General features: G+C 37.0%; 1 long non-coding RNA gene across 1 annotated transcript; it reads left to right on the top strand.

The window, feature by feature from the left end:
• The first annotated feature begins 7,895 nt into the window (after positions 1–7,895).
• LOC131535716 (uncharacterized) lies at positions 7,896–10,553 on the top strand. Its single transcript, XR_009269731.1, has 3 exons — positions 7,896–7,941; positions 8,151–8,185; positions 10,320–10,553. It is a non-coding gene; the product is annotated as an uncharacterized LOC131535716 (long non-coding RNA).
• Positions 10,554–11,087: the final 534 nt, after the last annotated feature.

Below are 11,087 nucleotides of genomic sequence, written 5' to 3'. Positions count from 1 at the left end.
GAGTTTTGAAGTTTCTTGCTCAAGTTCACAGAGACCTAGACGGCAGAAGCGCATCCCGTTTGCTTTAATTACTTTACAGAAGCGTTTCGTTGTTATTCTGAGTGCACACAAATAAACGTAGAGTCTTTACAGATTCGAAGGATGTATAGGCTACTTTTATCTGCATGACCAAAAATTACGGAGATTTTAAGAGCAAGTGAGCGCCTGTCCTGCAGCGAGCGCGCTATTCATCTTCCACTCTCCACACAAACACTTCAATAGCGCACATTTCTCTAGGTTAACATCATATTGAGCAGCCATGTAAAGTTGCTACTTCATACATCTTTCAGATGAAAAGCCATATTTGAGGTCAATGAATGATAGGTGAGCATTTGGATGTCCTGCCCCGAGTACTGTATTACCACATAGACCAGCCGTTAACAATCTGTCCGTCATGGACTGCGTCATTCACTTAACCAGCCACACCAAAGCAAACAGGAGGAAAAGAGCATAAAGAGACAGGGCAACTAGAATTGAGTTCAGAATTAAAATATACAGTTTATAGTTTATTTAAATAAAAGGTATAATTGTGTTCATTTTTTACAACTCTTGAGGTATTTTTTCAACTATAAACACCAAATCTGATGAACTGCTGATCACTTTAAATGTTCTTCAGCCTCATTGAATAAGGATCAAGAATAAAGGTTTCTGGCAGATAGCTGCGGGTGTATTTAATAAATTAAACTGTTTATTATGAATAAATAAAAGTTTTCTAATATTTCTTTGGATTATGCAATGTATTGCTAATATGTTAGGGAGGTTAACATGTAGAAGATTTTTAGTTCAAGATTTTTCATTGAGCCACAACAAATAAGCATACGCCTATAACCAAAACCATTCATCTCCTTTATATTGAGCTACATTAGCCATATTCTTTTCAAACACGCCCTAATAAATATGATTAATGATATGTGAATTTTAAGGTTTGTTTTTTTTTTTTTACTTTTGCAAAAAAACATTAATATATTTACACTAGGGGTGTAACGGTACACACACAGATGTCACGATTTGGTACGTACCTCGGTTCGGGGGTCACGGTTCGGTATTATTCCGGTACAACAAGAAAAATAAAATCTACTATGCTTGGTTTCTTTTCATTTATTTTGAACAGACAGTAGGCTAGTACACATGACAATATATATATATATATATATATATATATACACACACACTGTAAAAAAAAAAAAGTTAAGCCAACTTAAAATTTTAAGGCAACCAGCTTCAGCAGATTTTTGAGTTTTCTAAACTTTTTTTAAGTTTATTCAACAAAAAGTTGAGATGATTCAAAAATCTTCTACAAAAATAAGTTAAGAAAACTAAAAAATCTGCCGAAGCTGGTTGCCTTAAAATTTTAAGTTGGCTCAACTTTTATATATATATATATATACAGGTGCATCTCAATAAATTAGAATGTCGTGGAAAAGTTCATTTCTTTCAGTAATTCAACTCAAATTGTGAAACTCGTGTATTAAATAAATTCAATGCACACAGACTGAAGTAGTTTAAGTGTTTGGTTATTTTAATTGTGATGATTCTGGCTCACATTTAACAAAAACCCACCAATTCACTATCTCAACAAATTAGAATATGGTGACATGCCAATCAGCTAATCAACTCAAAACACCTGCAAAGGTTTCCTGAGCCTTCAAAATGGTCTCTCAGTTTGGTTCACTAGGCTACACAATCATGGGGAAGACTGCTGATCTGACAGTTGTCCAGAAGACAATCATTGACACCCTTCACAAGGAGGGTAAGCCACAAACATTCATTGCCAAATAAGCTGGCTGTTCACAGAGTGCTGTATCCAAGCATGTTAACAGAAAGTTGAGTGGAAGGAAAAAGTGTGGAAGAAAAAGATGCACAACCAACCGAGAGAACCGCAGCCTTATGAGGATTGTCAAGCTAAATCGATTCAAGGCATCAAGAGCCACCACACACAGACGTGTCAAGGAATTTGGCTACTGTATTCCTCTTGTTAAGCCACTCCTGAACCACAGACAATGTCAGAGGCGTCTTACCTGGGCTAAGGAGAAGAAGAACTGGACTGTTGCCCAGTGGTCCAAAGTCCTCTTTTCAGATGAGAGCAAGTTTTGTATTTAATTTGCAAACCAAGGTCCTAGAGTCTGGAGGAAGGGTGGAGAAGCTCATAGCCCAAGTTGCTTGAAGTCCAGTGTTAAGTTTCCACAGTCTGTGATGATTTGGGGTGCAATGTCATCTGCTGGTGTTGGTCCATTGTGTTTATTGAAAACCAAAGGCACTGCACCTGTTTACCAATAAATTTTGGAACACTTCATGCTTCTTTCTGCTGACCAGCTTTTTAAAGATGCTGATTTCATTTTCCAGCAGGATTTGGCACCTGGCCACACTGCCAAAAGCACCAAAAGTTGGTTAAATGACCATGGTGTTGATGTGCTTGACTGGCCAGCAAACTCACCAGACCTGAACCCCATAGAGAATCTATGGCTTATTGTCAAGAGGAAAATGAGAAACAAGAGACCAAAAATGCAGATGAGCTGAAGGCCACTGTCAAAGAAACCTGGGCTTCCATACCACCTCAGCAGTGCCACAAACTGATCACCTCCATGCCACGCCGAATTGAGGCAGTAATTAAAGCAAAACGAGCCCCTACCAAGTATTGAGTACATATACAGTAAATTAACATACTTTCCAGAAGGCCAACAATTCACTAAAAATGTTTCTTTTTTTAATATTGGTCTTATGAAATATTCTAATTTGTTGAGATAGTGAATTGGTGGGTTTTGTTAAATGTGAGCCAAAATCATCACAATTAAAAGAACCAAAGTCTTAAACTACTTCAGTCTGTGTGCATTGAATTTATTTAATACAGTTTCACAATTTGAGTTGAATTACTGAAATAAATTAACTTTTCCACGACATTCTAATTTATTGAGATGCACCTGTGTATATATATATATATATATATATATAAATCTGCAGTACATACAGTATATACATTCAAGGAATAAATACTTTAAATATATTTGATTTAGTAAACAGATAAAGGGGATACAGTGAATACAGAATACAGTGAACCAAACATCAGCGCACCCGCCTCTGTGTCATCGTTGGAATGCGACTGAAGTAGGCTAAGCCTATGATTTACATAATAAATAATCATTTAAATCTATTTGATATTGGGTGAAGAAAATCCCCACTTTCGGGTTTTGTTTTAAAACCGCGTAAGTCTCTCATGAACAGATAAAATCTCTTCAGGACAGCCACTTAAGTTTTAACTGTGTGATGAGAAAAAATCTCACTACAGTATTGGGTACGTCGTCTGTTTATTGTCGCGTATCATTGCATTCATATTAATCCATTGATGTGATGCAATTGATGGTCGATTTAATGGTGTAATGCTTTGCCATTGTCTGTGAAGTGAACGCGCTGTGTAAATTATGAATGAAGTGTGAAGAACAGGTCATGACTGGCTGAGCGCGAGATTCCCATGCATGTTTACATCTGGCTCACGTGCTTCACGCACACCGGCTGTTAAGCGTGCATCGGTTTCTTAGCGATAGTGAGCCTTTCCGGTTCAAACTCAAGACAGCGCACACATCACAGACTAATGTAAACAGACCACTGCATGTAGCCGAAGCTACTGCGCTAATGGCCCTACATGGGTAGAAGCTAAAGCCCCTTTACCTCAGCTGTTAGCTGTTAGCATCCGACTAACACTTAGAGACAGTGTGTGTAAAATGTAACAGTTCCCTTCCTCCCTCTACAGCTTCTTTTTGTTCCACCTTCTGTTGGGCTATCAGTTACTTTGGTCTCCCCCACATGCTTCGGTTTATTTGTGTATTTTATTTTACTGTGTTATTTGCAGCAATTATTTATTTATTTTATTTGGGCTTATTTTATTTCATCTACTCCAGTCTGTGGTTAAGTCTAGCTACACCTATTGAGCCAAACTGAATTTACTTAGATTTTAAATCTATTAAAAACAATTCTCCATTTACTTTCCTAAGAAATTAGGACATTTTAACTTTGTTTCTAATTTCAATTTTATTTCGTTACCCATTTCCTCTCCATAGGCATAGGTAATGCTAGCCACTGCGGTGTACAATGAGCCCTCAAACCTATTAGTGGCCCACCGTCACATGTCTGATTCCCTTGCTCATTGGCATCAAGCTGCTTCATGTATCGTAGACGCTTAATCGCTCTGTTGTCCCCTCTCAATATTCCCTGTTAGGTAGCATGCCCCTGTGCTTGGGCGGCAAGTTGATGAGTTATCCATGGGGAATTCTCGGTGACTGGACTCGTCTGCCTGACCTACCCGACATGTACTGGAGGGCACCTTGGATGCCTCTGCCTCTGCCCCTGGAGGCAACACGCAGCACAACATCAGCAATGGGGTACCACAAGTGTACCGCATCTTGTATCAACCATAGTGACTGACGCATAAGGGCAATTTTGGTTAATTACCCTGTGAAGTTACACGGTGGTCCACCCTTTTGAGAGGAGCGAGCCCACCAGAGCTCAAGGCCCAAAAGGGGTCCGTGTAACTTGGGACCCACAGGCGAAACCCTTTTTGGCTATGCCAGCTAGTTGTTGACCCTTCTACACTTGAGTGATGCAACATTGTGCCAAAAGTCATTGCTGTTTGAGTGGTTGCCACCGGGTGCTGCGAGTGATCAGGAGCCCCTGCAGTTGCATGCTCGGGAGAGTCAAGGGAAATGGCCCAACCATTGGAGTTCACCTGAGTAACCTCAGCTCACCACCAAGCAGGCACACAACGTCATAAGACGTTAATATTTGGTTAGATTTAGGTCGTGACGTCAGGTGACCAAAATTCAGTGTCAAGCCAACGTCTAATGACAACGTTATTGTGACGTCCAATACCGATGTCAGCCAGTGTTGATATTTTGTTGTTTTTAGGTTGTGTTGTAAAGTAACCAAAATCCAACGTCGACCCAACATCTCAAGCCAACGTCACATTGACGTCAAATACTGATATTTAGTCGTCAGGTATGGCAACCAAATCCTAACGTCTCCTAGACATCATAATGGTAACGTCCACACAACGTCAAACTCTAACATCATTAGACGTTGATATTTAGTTAGATTTAGGTTGGGGCATTAACTAACCAAAATCCAACGTCTTCATCCAACGTCATATTGATGTCAAATACTGACATTTAGTCGTCAGGTATGGCGACCAAAACCCAACGTCTTGTAGATGTCATATTGGTAATTCCACACAACGTCCAACTCTAACATCATTAGATGTTGATCTTTTGTTAGTTTTAGGTTGTGGCATTAACTAACCAAAATCCAACGTCAAGCCAACGTCTTAAGCCAATATCATATTGATGTCAAATACTGATATTTAGTTGTCAGGTATGGCAACCAAAACCCAACGTCTCCTAGGCGTCATAATGGTAACGTCCACACAACGTCAAATTCTAACATCATTAGACGTTGATCTTTTGTTAGTTTTAGGTTGTGGCATTAACTAACCAAAATCCAACGTCCAGCCAATGTCTTAATCCAACGTCATATTGATGTCAAATACTAACATTTAGTCGTCCAGGTACGGTGACCAAAACCCAACGTCTTGTAGAGGTCATTTTGGTAACGTCCACTCAACGTCAAACTCTAACATCATTCGACGTTGATCTTTTGTTAGTTTTAGGTTGTGGCATTAACTAACCAAAATCCAACGTCAAGCCAATGTCTTAAGCCAACGTCATATTGATGTCAGTTACTGACATTTAGTCGTCAGGTATGGTGACCAAAACCCAACGTCTTGTAGATGTCATATTGGTAACGTCCACATAAAGTCCAACTCTAACATCATTAGACGTTGATCTTTTGTTAGTTTTAGGTTGTGGCAATAACTAACCAAAATCCAATGTCAAGCCAACGTCATATTGATGTCAAATACTGACATTTAGTCGTCAGGTATGGCGACCAAATCCCAACATCTTGTAGACATCATAATGGTAACGTCCACACAACGTCAAACTCTAACATCATTAGACTTGATACTTGATACTTGATACTTTATTTTGTCATTTCTATGTAACATAGAAACGAAATTGTGTTTCACACGTCCACATCTTACAATTCAGTGCATTATATAATACATATAAATCAGTTCAATAAAATTATTTAAAATAATAAAGCATAAATATTCTAATAAAATTATTTCAAATGCTCTAAAATGTTAAAAGAATAAATCACAAAAGATTAGACATTGATCATTTGTTAGTTTTAGGTTGTGGCATTAACTAACCAAAATCCAACATCAAGCCAACGCCTTAAGCCAACGTCATATTGATGTCAGTTACTGATATTTAGTCGTTAGTTATGGCAACCAAAACCCAACGTTTCGTAGACGTCATAATGGTAACGTCCACACAACGTTACAAGTCAACAGTGTAATCTGTAGACAAATGTTGCAATTATGACAGTGTTTGCAGTAAGTGTTACTGTGGACAAAGGAATAAACCTAAACCAACAGGTGGTGTAACACTGTCTGCAATACAGCAAAGGGTCAGATACAGAAAATGCCACAGTTGTATGCACAGCTGCATTTAGGCATAAGAGTGGTTATACAGTTGAGACAAGGGATTTGCTAAAGTTCAAAAGGGTCATTATTGGTCATGTGAATGTAACTGTAATTTACGAGTATAGACAGACATGTACACACTGTCTGTACTCCTAAACCTAACCCTATTTTAACTCTAAATTCATAGGGAAATTATAGGTGAATAGTGAATAGCACACATACACTTGTAAGCATAAGTGAAAACACCATTTTACCAATTAATTACATGTAACGGCCTAAAAAATAAAAATCAATATACATACATATTTGCTATCTTTTGTTTAAAACTAGTTTTTTTCTACAGTTGCAATGCTATTTGATGTCTCTCTTTGTTGCTTTGGTCGTGATTGGTTAATCTAAACGTCATCCAGGAATCTGGCCAATGACAACTGGGCACGCCTCCTACCGCTCAAATTTGAATTTACACACCAGTCCGTTGCTGCTCTGTTTATCTGCAGTCCTGCTCCGTTCAGTGCAGTAGTAATGGCTTTTACATGGATTATCACATATCTGACAGATTAATTCTTATTTTGACCAATTTTTGAGTTATGCGGTGCAGATTGAGAACGAAAAAGCGCGAATATGAACACAGACACAATGGCTAATGGACACATATTGCAAACGGCAGAAGGTAAATACCATTTATAATTTTTCTACTGTTACTGTTAAAGTGATATGCTAATCGCGATGACATAATCTGTTACTGTTTTGTTATTATGTTTTAATAAAGATAAGGCTGTGTGTATAATGACGATGTCGTGGCCATGATTTAAAGTGACTACTTTGTGTTTTTAAATATTTGTTTATATCGCGGAATGTAAATATATCCACGTAACATAGTGCTACAAGTTACTGACGTTTTAATAGAGAAACATGCATGAATGACAGAATAAATAGCGGGACATGTATGATGTTAATATGAGTTAAGTACAGAAGGCCGCCTTTTGCTGATCTTATTTTTAATAACAGAATGAAATAGTAAAATAACTAACGTTATATTGTTATTTTATTGTAAAATAAAATGTCTCACTGTGGAAAAACTGGCATATACACTTGTTCAACAGAGAGGACATGAAACCACCATTCTTGGACTCTGAAGAATACTATGCAAACCATGCTTTTGGATCTACTAGTTTTTGTAATAAAGCTGGTGAGTAGGCTAAATTTCTGTAAGCCCATATCTCTGTCAGTAAGTCAACAATATTGTTTTATTAAACCTGTTAATATTCATTTGTGTGTGTGTGTGTGTGTGTGTGTGTGTCTGTGTTTTCCCTCTCATGGTCCAGAGGTTTTGGGATTGAAAATCTTGTGCCACATGATCTTCCGTAAAAGTGAGTATACATGTCATACTAATATTAATACTTTAAATGATCATGTGCCATTATATGTGCTGAAATGAACACAGCAAAGCAGGCAAACTCTGCACCAAGGCACCACTCTGATTCAAAGTTAATTATTGAGTTTAGCTCACTCAAAATGAAAACTCCCTCATCATTTTCTCACCCTCATGTCTTTTTTGATCTTCTTTTGTGTTCCACAGAAAAAAGTCAGTTATGCAGATTGGAAAAGACATGGGTGAGTAAATGATGACATATCCACTAGGGCTGGGCGATATGGCTGAAAACTGTATCACGATATCAGTGTTTCATATCGGTCGATATCGATAATTATTTATATTTTTTATGAGCCATTTAAAATAATGGGTCATAAAATATTTATAAATAAGGACCAGGAGAAATATTTTAAATAAGGACCAGGAGAAAGATATATTACATTTAAACATTTTTATTTTAAACTTAACCTTCCTCTGATCATAATCCCCTCAGTTATTAAGACAGAAATGTAAACAACCATGGAAAACAAATAATTAAAATGTAAACATAAGTCTAAAGTCACAATGAACACTTAACAATTATCTCTTAACATTTAAGGTGCAAAATGAAAGAAAATGTAAGAAATGTTTAATAAAGTGTAATAAAATAGTGCAAAGTGTTAAATATAAACAGAGAAACCTGAGAATTTTGTCCCAAGTTTAGTGCTAGGAAGTTCACTAGCTGTTCACCTTCTGGTGAATAAAGTGTTTTTAAAATATGTGCAGTGTTTTGTAAACATAAATAAAACTGAGGTAAACTGAGATACATCTGTAATATAAAAAAACAAACCTGATACAGTACAGTAACATTGTTTGAAATATAAAACCTGCAGAAATATGAAAAGTAACTCTTCAAGTTATTCTTACTCTAATCATATTTGAAGTTGGTGGTCTGCTGCTTGTGCGGTGTTGCAGCTACAGATGTTGTTGGTTGAATACGGCTGTGCTCCAAAGGGTGAGCGTGGCTAAGGTGGTACATCAAGTTCGTGGTATTACCAGTCTTGGCGGGACGACGGTCTTGCATAATTTGCAGACGACATTGGTCTGACTACGGTCAGACTTATAATATCCAAAAACTGCCATACTGGCGAGCTGACTTTTCCTCTTTATTTACAATTTCCTCGCCGCTGCAGCACTCATTTTCTGCTTATGAAAAGGAATCCAGCAGACCAGCACGAGACAACGATATGGCGCAACCAAACTGATACTGTTACATGATTGGCTGTTAGCGTGTCACTCCCTACGTTGCTAGGTTACCAGAGAGCAGTGCCTTTGTTAATGCAACCTCTGTTTTCTTCCGACAAAGAATAAAAATATCGAACGTTTTATCGAACACATTTTTATTGATATCGATCACGTGTCTATCGCGATACATATCGTTATCGCTTTTATCGCCCAGCCCTAATATCCACCTTATTCTTCACATAAAAATGGGCCATTTGTAGATTTTATAGGTCTTGCTTCCGGTCTCTTTTGCTTCCAAATATTCTTAGCTGTACAGAACCGCTCGTTTTGCTGCTTGATATTGCAATTTGGTGTGTCTTACCATGTTATTTTAGTGTATTAGCTTAATTATGAACACACTGACTTGTAATGCAAACAGTTTTACCGTTTACTGCATGTTGTTATTCTTGTCGTTGTTTCCCTATAGCGGCTAATGAACTGGAAGTCTTGCCCATAGGCTTACTTCCGTGTTTAGGAATAAGGTGGATAAGTATTATATCTTGAGTAATTTAATGATCTCCTCAAGTACATTTGTTAGACATTTCACCCCGTTGTGATAGAAAAACAGTGTAAACCGATTAATAATTATATTAGTTATAAATATACAGGTATTAGCATATTAGCAATTGATAAAAATATGAATTCTTTTTATTTTTTGGTGTACTAATTGATTTACTTCATGATACATCTGAGAAAAGTTGTTCATTGTTGTGAATAATACTAATTTCTTTATAACTACCATCTCAAAGTAGAGTACACACACAGCAGTGAGTAAAGAACACACACCCAGAGCAGTAGTCAGACATTTTTATTGTGCGGCCCGTGTGGGTAACGTGCCTTGCTCAAGGGCACCTCAGGCCCCGTTTACACTAGTGCGTTTTTGAAAAGAGCGCTGTTCATTCACTCATCTACATTTCCTGCCAGTATTGAGACTCGAACCCATGACCTTCAGGTTACAAATCTGACTCTTAAACCATTAGGTCACAACTAGATCATTAAATTAGCCAGAATGTCTCATAATGTGAAATGTTGTTTATAGAAAAGGTACACAAATGAAGTCCCTTTCAATAAATCTCTTTTCCTTTTTTTTCTTTTTTTTTATTTAACCCCCAGATGCAGCAAGGATCCAGCTGATTACTTCAGATTTGGTGGACTGCTCTTTATCTGCTGTGACTGTCACTTTTGGTGCAGAATCATGGACCTTTATTTGTATATTTTGATTTTACTTATTATTACACTTGTGTAGCTAGTATTCAGGATTAAAATACAATGTAATTTTTGTCCACATATAATATCAGAGCTATATTGAATCCAATAGGGTCAGTCAAATATTGAGAAAAAACACTATAAACCTGATTGGGAAAATACAAGCTAAAATACAGTTCCCTCCACAATCTTTTTCAAAGAAAAAATCATGATACTATAACCCTAACTTGTAAGATAAAATGTAATTTTAATTCCTCCTCAGGAATTTGTTTACATAAATTCACATCTAAATAATGAAACAGTTTTAAGCATGGAATACACTACACGACTTCTGAACAGATTTTTAAAACAGATTTTTGACTTACAAAGTCAGTATATGTATGATGCTTAGTGTTTTAAAAATCTGTTCAGATTTTAAAAGTCATGTAGTGTATTCCAGCCTTTAGAATTAACAGTCATTTGAAACAGTGACAATCTTGTAGATGTTGTGTATTTCTTCTTTTGAGAATATTTAATTCAACTTCTGATCAAACTGTTCTGTTGATCATTGTTTTATGTATTTAATCTTACTTTGTTTGTTTTATTATGTTTATTGTGTGCTGCTACCTTGGCCAGGGCTCACTTGTAAATGAGATAATTATCTCAATGTGATTTTCTTCCCTGGTTAAATAAAGG

Source organism: Onychostoma macrolepis, unplaced genomic scaffold (genome assembly GCF_012432095.1).
Source record: "Onychostoma macrolepis isolate SWU-2019 unplaced genomic scaffold, ASM1243209v1 Scaffold72, whole genome shotgun sequence".
Lineage (NCBI taxonomy): Eukaryota > Metazoa > Chordata > Actinopteri > Cypriniformes > Cyprinidae > Onychostoma > Onychostoma macrolepis.
Note: the sequence above shows the minus strand (reverse complement) of the source record. Positions and strands in the feature narration are given on the sequence as shown.